This window comes from Tuber melanosporum, assembly GCF_000151645.1.
Source record: "Tuber melanosporum whole genome shotgun sequence assembly, scaffold_94, strain Mel28".
NCBI lineage: Eukaryota > Fungi > Ascomycota > Pezizomycetes > Pezizales > Tuberaceae > Tuber > Tuber melanosporum.
This window is the reverse complement of record NW_003299144.1, coordinates 140,129-150,956: the sequence shown is the minus strand read 5'-3', so window position 1 is coordinate 150,956 and position 10,828 is coordinate 140,129.

The following is a 10,828-nucleotide window of genomic DNA, read 5'->3' as shown; positions in this document are numbered from 1 at the left end:
TTCTCCTCTATGTTGCGTCAATCAAACTTTGCCCTGATGACTCGTTTCCCTTCAGTCAAATTAGGAACAGGTGACAATACTTTGACCAAAGGTGCGTTGTGCCTTGTGGTGCTCCTTTTGTCCAAGTTTACCGTTTGTTATTCTGGAGCGAATGAAATTCCTGGTCAATGGGAGAGCGGAGCGCCCCGGGGTACCGCCGGTAATAACCTGAAATGATCCCTCTAGGTACCAGCAGAACAGGCCTGGGAGATGCTGATACGGTATTCGGGGATAAGTTTATTCTGAGGGGTCAAGGCTGCCGTTTTCGCGTTACTAAGGTAACGCCGGAATAGGTAGCTGTTTGCACTATCCACAAGAGGATAAGCGACTGTGCCTTGAGAGACAGGCCAAATGTATCAATGCCATTCACTGTATTACGATTTTGGAAGAGAATTAAATATCTCACCTTGGCTGCTCGGTCTGAGAGATATCATATATCATCAAATCGGTGGAAGAGGTTTCCTGCATAGAAACCCAGAGTGCCGTACTTGTGCTAAAGAAGACACCGCTTCAGCGACTTTCACCACCTTATAAACTCTGCCTTCTTCCTTACATTCGCAACCCTTCCGGCCCTTTTGAAAGCTACTCTACTACTCACACAGCGGACTGGAAGAATATGGACCTCCCGTTGAGGGTAATGTCTTGAAATGACTCCCGGGGCCGTGGCTCCCCAATGCCTGTTAGTTATTCTGGCAACGGTAGAAACTTGACGCCGCCGCTCCCTTTAAGGGAGATGACTCCCATGAAACATGCTTTGGGGAGGTCCGACTGTGATTCCATAGCTGGTGAAGGTCTGTAGAGCTACCTGTTTACCAACCGTTGTGCTAACCAATAGTGCCCGTGACCCGGACTCGCAACTGCGATATTGGTAGATTCTCTCGCAAATTCTCGCCGACCCCACCCGACGGAATGGCCATTCTACCAGACGTTGAAATCTTGAAAAATCCTAGCGGCTGATCGCTTGGTAGATGAAGCAGCCAGGATGATATGATGCTCGAGTAGCGTCAAGACTAAGATCAAGCCACCCATTCTTAGTAGGGAAATAGCATTTCCGTAGCCTTTTCAAAATGGAAGTTGAAGGGTACAGGAAGTCAGTGTGAAACCGATCAGGAGAGTATACGAACAGAAGACGTGGGATTAGCGAATGACTTGCCTCAGGAGCAAAAGATTAACTTCAAGGTTAATAATTGAATGGGGCAACAAGCTTAGGAAAGGGGTTTGAATGGCAATACCGGTAATCTTTCTGTCCTTTGTCTCTCCGGGAAGATTGTGAAGGTCAACGACAGCCCAACTCCTTCCAGCTGTGTTTTGAATGAAGACGTATACTAACCCTTGGGAGGAGCTATTATCCCCGAGACGCAAAATCTGTTTTTCATCTATATTATTCAGTCCGGAGGGCGCGGGAGCAAATGTAACAGATACTAAGTGAAAAGATTTTGAATGCCGTAGCTTCTTGCTAGACCCGGCCGTAGGCGTTACAGACTGTAGATAAAAAGAGAGCTGAGTAAATTAACCACATCGTGATATCCCGTAGCGACGACTCTAGAACATCAAGAAAACCAATGCCTTCGGGCCAGTTAACCAAGCGGGTAAAAACAGAGCACAAGGTGATGATTTGCGAGAAAAGAGAAACCAAAAATAGAGCAAAGAGTGCCAGAAACGATCGCAGAAGGATTTATATACTTTAACACCGGAAACAGTGCATATTGCAGGTATGATATGGTACATACTGTAGATTAATTTTGGAGTGTGTGGTATTGACTCGTCAACCTTAAGATCACTCGTTATGATCTTAGATGATGCTCCGGACAGCCCCAAAGCAGCATCTTGAAGCTGTAAACAGACTCTTGGAGCCAGGTTTGGCTCTGTGACCAGATGTTCAGTATCCCCTCAGGAGACATCTTTTCACCAAGTAGAAGAACCTTGCAAACCCCACGAAGGGTAGCTTTTCACACACCAAGTCAACTTAAACTACCGGAAGCCGACATACCCTATGATGCTTCAGACTCAGACACCAGTAAGATCCCATTAACTCCAATACTGGGTAATCTTTTTCACAAAGTTAACATAATCTGAAAAAAAAAAAAAAGTATATTTTTCACCAAGTTAGGCACCTCTCCAGAACCTGTAAAACTTGTATTATTATTTTTATACCAAGCCTGGGCATCTTATTGTTAAACTAGATACCAAATACCAAGCTAAGTCATTTTGTGTTTTTACACAAAGCTGCTATAATATTATTTATTGAGGAATATACTCACCAAGTTAGACACTTCTGTGAAACCCATAAAACTTGAGTACACCAAGCCTGGGCATATTATTGTTAAGCTAGATACCAAAACTCAAGTTTTTACAAAAAGCTTGCATAATATTATAAACCTACTGTTTTTATACACCAAGCTTAGGCATTTTTTTTTTTTGTCAAGATAGATATGATACCTTTGTAAAACCAAAGCAAAGTCCTATTGTATTTATATATAAAGCTGTCATAAGATTATAAAGAATATTTTTCACCAAGTGATGCACCTCCAGAAAACCCATGCATCAAGCATAGGTATTTTTCTATATCAAGCTAGATACTCCTGTAAAATTCCATACAGGTTGTTTCAGAATAGACATTTCTGCGCCATCCAGACAAATTCTGATTAGTGTATCATGTCTGATGGAAGAAACAGTAGAGCAGTCTCAACCTACCTATCGCAAGCTGAGTGCAGAATACAGATCATCTTAAGAGAGGCCAGTAATAAATAGAAGAACTTAGATTACCCAGCCTGGGACTACAACAAAAACCATTATGGGATCTTTTTTACAATATACCTTATTGAGTATCTATCAGCAAGCCAGCTACATCCCTGCATAACCTACAACAAATATTACATTATTAGATAAAGTACACAAAGTTTGTCTCCACCAAGGGAGCCTAGTGTTTAAATAAACTTCTGTGGTTAGACAGGGTAGGGGGACTCTACCAGTCTGAGGTAATTTTCACTCAAGACCTAGGTCAGTGATAGAGGATGTTGTAGTGAGACTCCACAGAGTACTATTATAGTTAACCAAACCTATGCCCATACTAGTATCAAGAGACTACTGCAGTAGGAATGGTGGTAGACCAGAGTCTACCAAGTAGAGGTATTGTTGGTTGAGTGCTTTAGTTAAATATGCTATGCCATATTAAGGAGTACTTGGGTACTAGTAAGGAGTGATGGTTATCCTACTCTCTAGAGTAATCCAAGTAGCCAATTTGGGAGTTACCCTGAATTGCTCAATAGTGGGTCTAGGTAGAGTTATCCTACTTTCAGACCAGAATTACCCTTCCTTGGACTGTGGGTTATCCTGCTATGCAGCCAAGTTACCCTACCTTGAAAGTAACTTATAATGCAGGACTTAGGGGGAAGTTACTAGATTGTTTATCACATGAAACTATATAGAGTATTCGAATTTCAGGTTGTGTGGATCGCTTCCGTACAACCAGTTGAGCTTTGAACAAGCTGTAACTTGGGAGTGTAGTGGCTAATACCCTCTTCTGGCCCCGCTATAAGTTCCTAGTGTCATGGGTTACAGCTTGGAAATTTGCTGTAAGACTAGCAAATGTCTACAAGTGGATATGCTCCTGTAATACTATATACGCTAACACTGTCCATCTGGTCGTAAGCTGTCTGCAGGATATATGAGGGAGTAGAGGAGAACCTAGAGAATAGTCTCCAGGTAGCTTTGTGAAAAATGGACCATAACTGACAAAGCAATACCACTTTGAAGTTAGAAGTAGTATGTGAGGTTACGGGAGGCTCATTGGTGAGGTAATCGAAGTCCATTGTCCTGAAAGTGTAATAGTATTAGACAATCATTAAGGACTCTAAGACATTAGTCTGAGGTCATGATAAGACCTACCTCTAGGAGGGTTGACTATGGGTAGCACCTATTGGTAGTCAACCTCTGAAGGGGTTTATCAGGGGAGTTACATGGCTATGATCTGGCATGATATAGAATAGAATAGAACCAGATACATGTTCAGGTGCTGCGGATGCTTGTAGAAGACTAAGTATATATGCATAGAGAGTTCTATGGTTGGTATCACATCCACTTGGGCATGACAATTTGCTACTGACATGTTTGCGATAAGAAGAGCTTTTATTCCTGCTGTTGTATTGTAGATTTAGTGGCTAAAGCACTTCTGTCAGGTGGATGTTGGTAAATCACAGAGTAGTCTAGTTTGCTACAGAGGATCTTTGGTCTGACCAGTGGGAGTTAGCTAGATAGTACAAGGGAGTTGGATGCTCGTGAATGCAGAGTAGTGATAGGGAGCAACTGGTAGTGTATGAAATCTACTTAAGTATATGTGAATTTTCCTTTACTCTGGCAATCAATTACCTCTTGAGATCAGAACTTAATTGAGTAAAGCTATGGCTTAATGATATTAAGTTTTACTGTTGTGTTTCTTCAAACTCTACTACTGAGACTTTGAAATTTAATATATTTGTTCGCATTTGCAGAAGAATTCATCTCAGTGCGGTCGTAACCTCAGGATCCATCTTTCCAGAGGAAGCATCAGTTACAGGTCTTGTGGTCATTACCCAGTTAATAACAGCTCAGAATAACATGTATTAATAACTTTAGGTGGTACCCATCTCAAGTCAACAAGCTGAATAATAAATATATAAGCTAGTAGTCTTATTCTTATCAGTTCCCCCTGATCCTCTTCTTCCCCTCCAGCTTCCTATACAACACTGTTGGGAAGGCGATTACCCACTCCCCTAAAAACAATCAGGCTATCCAGTACTTAGACTCCAGCTACTGAATATGCTATGGCAGACTTGAAGCTTCTGGTACTAAGGTATTCTTCACTCTCTTTTCCTCCCTCATGGAAGCCAACACTCTTCATGTCTTCCAACCACTTTATATCAGGTTGCACTCATCAAATGTACTCTGGAAAGAGCTATCTAGCTGCTCAGAAGTCTTGGTTTAATAATAATACCTCTTCTCTCTATCCACCGTGTGAGGTGTCTGATGAAGACCATGTACATGCAATTCTGAAATGCTCAGCCAGAGCTGATGAACGTGAGTTCCATATTTCAGGAATGGACAGTATTGGCCCTAACTCTCCTCTCTGGTCCTCTCATAATAGCCTCAAGGCACATGTGCTTTACATTACCTCTACCCGCACTGGTTACTCTCCTATTATGTTATATCTTTGGGCTTATTCTACATCTGTTTCTTCAACTCGCTCGGCAATCACAACATCTACCATTGAGATGGTCCAGCCTTAAAATTCTTTCTGTGCCTGTCTTTTGTCTCTTTTTCTCTTCTAAGCTGATTCCCTCTGTCAATATTCATAGAGTAGCTGGTACTTCTTTATGATCATTTTGGTTAGTCACAGGAGTTTGTCCTGTACAGGAAAAACAGTTGTTTCTGCTTAGGAGATTTCTATAATGTGATTTCTTTTGCTTTATTTCCTTTGTTTGTTTCTATTTGGTGGTTTTCTTTATACTATAGGCTTTACTTGCATGTGATATTCTTGTACCTAAAACAATGGAATAATGATTAAAACTAAAAAAACCAAAAGATCCTCATCAGCTCTCTCTTCTAAGTTTTCATGACTCTGAAAAATTCCTGCAGATAAATGCGACAAGTTGCTTAGTATAAATTGAGTAGACAAACCAAAAATGGTATAGGCCAGGCCTACAGAGAAAGTGATTACTTACGTTAAAAAAAGTTGAACTTAGTAGCCTACCTTACTATATCTCCTATATATTCAAATTCTAACAAATTAATAACAGTTTTTATAGGAATGTGTGGGAGGAGGATGTCAATTCAGATCAGGTCCTAGAGGAATTTGATCTAAAAAAACATTTGCAGATTTCTTTCCTAGAAAGCAAGAGAAATAATGAAGAGAAGGGGCACCTTCCTTCCAGGTCCACCATTCTCATATACTATAAGAGGCTTCAATCATTAGTATTGGAAATTCAATTAGAGGAACAGGAGCTTCTCATCAAGAAATAGAAGGGATATACAAATAAAATACTTCAGGGTATGAGCCTTTACATATAAATCTACGCTAGGCGATGGGTACTGACCACAGCTCGAATTTATCAAAAAATTGGAGGTAAAGGAGGGTATTATAGTGCTCCCATCTGGAGAAAAAGAAATTTGTAACCTCTTCAACCTGTATACACTAAAGCAGTTTAGTTAGTGCTTAAATGGTAGGAGCTTTTCACATGAACTATATCAAATTCAAACTGCTCTGCTAATATAGTTAATGTCATATATCTTCCTTCAGTATTAGGAATACTGGGATCCAATACATAGGAAGCACTCTAGGTAGGATAACCTCATTTGGAATAGAAATCTCTGGTCTCCAACACCATTCTCTGGCTCCCTTACTGGCCTGCACGTCATCATACATATTGATTTCAGTTGCGTCCTGTGACTATAATGGTACAGAATTGAAGGTAGAAGAATAACACCATATACATCACTGCTGTGTGTCCGACAGGATCCTATTTGCAGGATATATGAGAGGGTCCTTTGGCTTGATCTGAAAAGTGGAACGAAGTAAATCAGTTAATTACTCAGAGAGTTACTAGGCTTTAAAGATGTGATATCTTCAGCATAGGTTGTAAGTAATGGAACATTTTCACACAAAGATATAGTATTGAATAGTAAAATATCTCAGTGAGAAACCAATACATTTCCACCCATCCTACGATAACCATAAAAGTCTAAAACTCTAAGGAACACTACTACAGAAGCCAATAGACTTCAAAGAAAGTTATAACTGGGTTCAGGAATGGGCTGTAGTTGCGTGAATAATTCCCAATACTAGAACAGTGATTGAAATCCTATTACCCAGAACAACCAGAGGTTGCTGACCGAGTGTAACGATCCCCTTTCAGGTAGTTAGTTCTTGGCGATGGGGAACGATACTTATCTTTTCTTTCTCTTTCTTTCTTTGTCTTACGATAGCTCTAGGCCTCTACCTATGTTACCGATAGTACAAGACCTTTGTCTTCTATCAGAAACACCTATGGTAAGCTTTCTCTAACTCGTCTTCGTGACGAGTACTTCTTGGCGTAAGGATAATGTTGCAATAAGGATAAAGATCGTAAAGGTGTTTTATATTCGTTAAAGTAATAAGTAGGAAAAGTACTTAGAACAAAGCGTGAAGAACCTATCTTTCTCGGCCGCATCGGCCTCCTTATATAGTGTTCTTCCTGCCTTTAATCATGTGACCTAAAGTGGTCACATGTGCGAAACCAAATCATAACACACTAGTCATGTGACCAAAGTGATCACATGCTCAAATCCCATGACCTTATAGTGAGGTCATGTGCAAAACTCATAAACCAATCATAACGCAATAAACAAGTCATATGACTCGACTGAGTCATATGCGCGAAACCCATGACCTCATAATGAGGTCATGTGCGAAACATAAATCATATGCGCAAGGCTTACCCGCAAGGCACACTCGCCAGGCATACTCGTCAGGCGCATGTCCCATGACTCATATTTGAGCCATGTGCGAAAGCATCACAAATCCCACACATAACAAATCATATAACCCGAATGAGTTATATGCGCAAAACAATAACATACCTGTGACTCATAACCATGTGTCACGTGAAAACCTTTTCCCTGCCAAGCCATATTTGTGACATTAGCTCCCCTCCTCCTAAGCCTGAGTCCCATCAGGCTTTTTCTCCCAGTTTCAATAGTTCACGTCCTGCCGAGCGCATGGTCCTTCTCAGCTTGTGGAACTTTTCATCTGCCGTCCTCCATCTGACCCTTACCGATTCCAGAGTCAGATTCGCCATCTCGATCGTTTGCCGCTGATTGTCGTTCAGCTGTCTAAGCTCCGCGATCGTTTTGTTGTTTGCCGAAATTGTGGCCTCAACTTGACCTAGTTGTTCTCGGAGTCCCCGGATCTGCCTGTGTAGGCTCCTGACATCCGGTTCCGTGTCTGCCGAGGAGTTTTGGGCCCCTCCCTCCTTGGACCGCGTCCTCGCGGCCCATGCCTTTCTGGCATCTTCTCCTTCCAACTCTTTTCGGCTTCCATCCTTCTGCGGGTAAAATCCCGCAGATATTTTTTGTGCCCTGTGCATCCTGCACCTATTTCTGAAGCATTGTTGCCAATACTTCAGGACGTGGTCTGGGCGTGGGCCACGCTTTCGACATTCCCTCGGGAACCATCCCGAGCCTTCTTTGTTGCCAAAGTGTGTTTGGCAACCATCATCGTAGCATACCGTCCATGACATGGCGTAATGCTGTGCTTGTTGTTCCCTTTCCTTAAGTTCTTCGTTGGTTGGCCCCATGAATGAGTATTCAGGACTGGTGGGTGTGGTTTGGCGGGGGCTATCGTCCCAGCCCTCGTGTTGCTGCAATGGCGCGGGAGTCTTTCCCTTGCTTTTGTCTTGGTTGAACGTGATCGTCACCTGGGCCGGGCTTGCCTGGGTATCACTGGTGGAAGGTTGAGATGGCATCTTGCGCGTTTTCGAAGTTGTGTGCAAAGTACCAAGTTTTATTGTGTTCAGGAGAGTATTCTGTCCACTTGGCTCGGTATTGGAGGTGACTGTGGAAGAAGCGGGAATCGACTATTTCGTCGAGCTCGTATTCTGGTTCTCCGTTGAGTTCGATCGGAGGGGGAGGAATAAGTGTTTGTGAAGGAAACTTATTGTCGTTGTGTAATTCGAGGAGTGAGATGTGGAATGTATTGTGTATTCGCATTGAGGGGGGAAGGTCGAGTTTATAAGCTACGGCTAGCCCACTTTTTCCAATATTCTGAAGGGTCCAATTTTCTTGTAGTCCAGTTTCTTTGATGGTCGCGTTGTATGGATATTGCGTGGTATTAGCCATACCATGTCTTCCAGTTGTATGTTTGGATCCGGTCTTCAGTGCTTATCGTATTGTTTTTTTTTTTGCCGTTGTTGTGCTTGACTCATCTCGTATTGTAAGGTTTCGTGTAGTTTTCCCATATCCGCTTTCTCCGGTATCACATCATTAATCGTATAATATGTGGTCTGACTTTGTGGATGTTGTCTGTAATTCGTGAAAAAGGGTGTCGTGCCAATTGTTTCTTGCTTTCCATTGTTGTATGCGAATTCGGCCATCGATAACAGCTTGTACCAATCATCTTGCTGATAGTTGACATAGGCCCTTAAATATTGTTCGAGTATCGCATTTACCTGTTCCGTTTGTCCATCTGTTTGTGGGTGAAATGCTGTGCTCATTCTGTTTTGTATTCCCATTTCTCCGATTACTTTCTTCCCTAGTCCCGATGTGAATAGTGTTCCTCGATCGGTAATGATATTCTTTGGGAGGCCGTGAAGTCGAAAGACCTCTCGGAAGAATGTTTGTATAAAATCCCTCATGTTGATGTCTTTTCTAACCGGAATGAAATGACCCATTTTGGTCAGATGATCCACCACGACCAAGATGCTATCGCAATTTTCCGATGTTGGTAGGTCCATGATGAAATCGATAGTAATTGTTTCCCATGGTTGTTCGGGGACTTTGTTTGATTTTAGTAATCCATTTGGTGCGTGTTTAGCCGTTTTCGTTCTCTGGCATATGTCGCAGTTTTTGACATATCGTTTGACATCTTCGCGCAGTCCTGGCCAATAGAATGATCTCGTGATGAATTCCGTGGTTTTAGCTGTTCCTCCGTGTCCTGCCGTTCGGATATCATGGTGTTGTCGTATGATGTCTGTCCTTATCTTCTCTTCTTCCAGGATCCATTGCTTTCCATCGTACCACATATTTCCGTCCTTCCATTGGCATAATCCTAGTGCAATTCCTTTCATCTCCTTTTTTGCTTCTTCCAAGGCTTCTCTTATTGCCTGGATTGTTTTGTCTTTCTCGTTTGTGTTCTCCATTCCTCTTTCCTCCTTTGATGTGAATTGGATAACCTCCATGGCCTCGAAGTACGTTTTTGGTAATAGGGTCCGTTTTTTTTGTTTGATCCTTTCGTCTTCTTTCGTTTGTGGTTTGTCGCTTGCAATTCTTGTGAGAGCATCTGGCTTTCCGCTCTCTTTTCCTGGTCGGTATTCGATTTTGAAGTTGTATTTGCTAAGGTGCTCCATCCATCTTATCTGACGGTTGTTCAATTCTTTCGTGGTCATGAACGGGACCAGGTTCTTGTGGTCAGTTAGAACTCAGACTGGATGGTCATTGTTTGAAACGTATCTCCTCCATTCTTTTAATGCTTGAACTATCGCTAATAGTTCTTTGTTTGCAACATCGTAGTTGCACTCTCCAGGGGTCATTGTCTTGGATCGGTAAGACACTGGCCTCTATTTTCTATCATCGCATTGTTGCGATAGTATGCCTGAGCATATGTATTTTGAGGCATCTGTTTCGATCATTGTCTTTCGGTTTGGGTCGAAATGAACCAGTATGGGTGCTGATGTTAGATGCGTTCGTATTGCATCATATGCCTTTTGTTCGTTTTCTCCCCATTCCCATTTCTTGTCTTTCTTCGTAAGGTTATAGAGTGGTTTTGCAAGCCTGCTAAATCCCTCTATGAACCTTCGATAAAAGTTGCAGAATCCCATAAAGCACTGAACATCTGTTTTGTTGTTTGGTTTGGCCCAATCCCAAATGGCTGCTGTTTTAATTGGGTCAACCTTGACCCCACTTCGATTGATGATAAATTCAAGGTATTCTGTTTCTTCCTTATGGAATTCGCATTTTGTTGGTTTGATCTTCATTCCTGATCCTTGTATTGCCGCCATGATGTTGCTGATATCTTTTTGGTGTTGTTGTATGTTTTCCGAGTATATGAGTACATCGTCCA